The sequence below is a fragment of the Hippocampus comes genome, unplaced genomic scaffold, assembly GCF_001891065.2.
Source record: "Hippocampus comes isolate QL1 unplaced genomic scaffold, H_comes_QL1_v1.1 scaffold158, whole genome shotgun sequence".
NCBI lineage: Eukaryota > Metazoa > Chordata > Actinopteri > Syngnathiformes > Syngnathidae > Hippocampus > Hippocampus comes.
In genome coordinates this window covers 3,548,002-3,550,465 of record NW_017805548.1, presented here as the reverse complement: position 1 = coordinate 3,550,465, position 2,464 = coordinate 3,548,002, and the positions used below count along the sequence as shown (strand labels likewise).

Below are 2,464 nucleotides of genomic sequence, written 5' to 3'. Positions count from 1 at the left end.
TTCTTAGAAAAGTCTGAGACAGGATGCTCTAATCCAGGGGTGCCCAACCAGTCAATCGTGATTGACCAGTAGCTGGTGGACTGGTCCTAAATCGATCGCGAGGGGTGGAGCAGGAAATGAAAAAAAAAATGTGTGTCTGTGTGCTTGTTATAAATATTCTATATTTTTGTGTCAGTGTACACAGCACCGAAAGCATCCAATCAGTTTCTCAAGAAAAGTATTTAAAAAATGTAATAAAATAAAAAAGCAGGTCACCTTTATCCTACGGTGGCACGTGACCTGCATCAGCAGAAGTTGTTAGTGGTCGGCAGTCTGCAATTGCAGCTTGCGATCAGAGCTCTTGCGAAATATCTTGGAATTTATCTTTTTTGTTTTTTTTAAATTCTCATTCAAAATTTGTTTAATCTGTAATTCACAAATGACATTGACAAAGAATGGGAATCTGGAGCACCAGGAGAAGTATTTCAAAACAGTATATGTGAGCTATGATAGTGAAGTTCCTGTTCTTAATACGCTGCAAAGGTTTGTCCCATGCCTCCACGTCACGTCTTTACTGAGGTAGGCAGTGATTTCCTTTTCAGACACTCTTGTATCTACTTTATCTTTCAGTTTTGTTCACGTTAGAGGCTGTTATGGCTGTTGCTCATCATGGCATACATGTGTGCGTATACACGCGTGTGCATGGGTGTGCATGGGTGCGCACGTGCGCATATGTGTTCACATGCTGTCACGGGTCGATCGCAGGAGGTTGGTTTCTTGAAAAGTAGATCTTCGGTCAAAAAAGGTTGGTGACACTGAGAAAGAGGAGCCAGAAAAGAAAGAATTGCCTCAGCTTTAGCTTGCACATTTGAACTAGCCATGACCAACCACCTTGCCCAAATAAGTCACTGTGTCTTGGCCAAAGTTCAGTGAAAGGTTTGCATCACGCAGCCTATCAAACACGATGTCAATCTGCTGGATATGATCCTCCCAATGTTGTGGTGCAGCACACGAGTCTTAGAGGGCACATCTGCAAACAGACAAAGATGAGACTCTATTAATATTATCACTTCTTGACATTGGGCTTTTGTAACGTGGAAAGTATTAATCAACATGAGCCAAACACCGCTGAACAACTGTAGCAGATCGACCCACATAATCATCGGCGTTATCAACAGACGAGGACAGGCCAATGCCAGTCTCTGTCGTATCGGTACTGAACAGCACGTTGCCTACTGGGGCTACGTTGACAATTTTGGCATTGTGCAACACCAAAACTGCATCACTTTTCTTGTCAACAGCCTGCAGCAAGACAGGTTCCCGATCCAAATCGGGTTTCGCCATGTTAATTTGGCATAACCTGTTACTCTACCTCCAGTCTGGAGTGGCAACAATGTAGTCACAACTGTTGAGTTTCTCTTTGACAACATAAGGCCCACTCTAATGTGGGCCTTATGAGCAGAAGAGCAGAACAGGCACTAAAACCAACACTTTATCACCTGGACTGAAGGAGCAACTTTTGGTGTTTTTGCAAACCAGCTTTTCATTTTTGTTTGACTGAACGACATATTTTGTTTTGCCAGTTCACACGCTCGTTGGAGTCTCAAGTGAGAGTTACAAAATCAAACAGGTTTTGCGGTTTGTCATCACCCAGCCATTTCTCTTTTAGGGCCTTCTCACAGTGTCTGCAAACACCAAGTCTGCTGGACTAAAGCCCAACCACTCCTGAGAAACTTTCCAAATGGCAAAGACGAGTATTTCATCCCAATCTTTGTCAGAGTCAAAGCAGTAAGTATGGAGCATGGATTTAAGGGTTTGATGGAACCGCTCAATAGCCCCTTCGCTTTCAGAGTGGTATGCACTCGACCAACAATGAGATATGTTTAGCTGTTTCATAGCGTACGTAAAAATCCGTGACATAAAGTTTGACCCGTGATCAGTTTGAACGATCTTAGGAAGACCGAACAGAGAAAAAAAAAAAAACGTGATGAGCGCTTTTACAACCGTTGCAGTACTTATCTTATGCAAATGGTACAGCTTCGGGATATCAAGTTGCAAACCACATAATTGTCAAAAGGAACATACTCCCACCCTTTGTCTTCGATAAATGGCCCAAACAGTCAACAATGACTCGTTCAAATGCTTCCTCCACAGCAGGGATTGGATAAAGGGGAAATGGAGAAATACTTTGATTCGGTTTTCCGAAAGAATCCTACTCTTGCCTTTTGGACATTGCGCATGTGACAGCACAGAGAGCAAATGCCTTTGGATACTTTTGCTTTGTCACGTTTGCGCGGTGGTGGTGGACCCCAAAAAGCAAGCACGCGGGAGGAGCAGGCTGTACTTGAAGTGTATTGATAAAACACAGAAAACTAAATCCAAAACAAACAAAGTCCTAAAAACAAAAAGAATCTCAAACAAACCCCAGGCTGTAGCTAAAACTAACAGTCAACCAAAACATGATCGAGAACATGACCGACAAACA

General features: G+C 42.9%; 1 long non-coding RNA gene across 1 annotated transcript; it reads right to left on the bottom strand.

The window, feature by feature from the left end:
- Nucleotides 1–382: 382 nt before the first annotated feature.
- On the bottom strand, nucleotides 383–2,072 carry LOC109521729 (uncharacterized). Its single transcript, XR_002169421.1, has 2 exons — nucleotides 1,135–2,072; nucleotides 383–1,009 (listed from the first exon to the last, which is right to left on the bottom strand). It is a non-coding gene; the product is annotated as an uncharacterized LOC109521729 (long non-coding RNA).
- Between the last annotated feature and the right edge of the window lie 392 nt (nucleotides 2,073–2,464).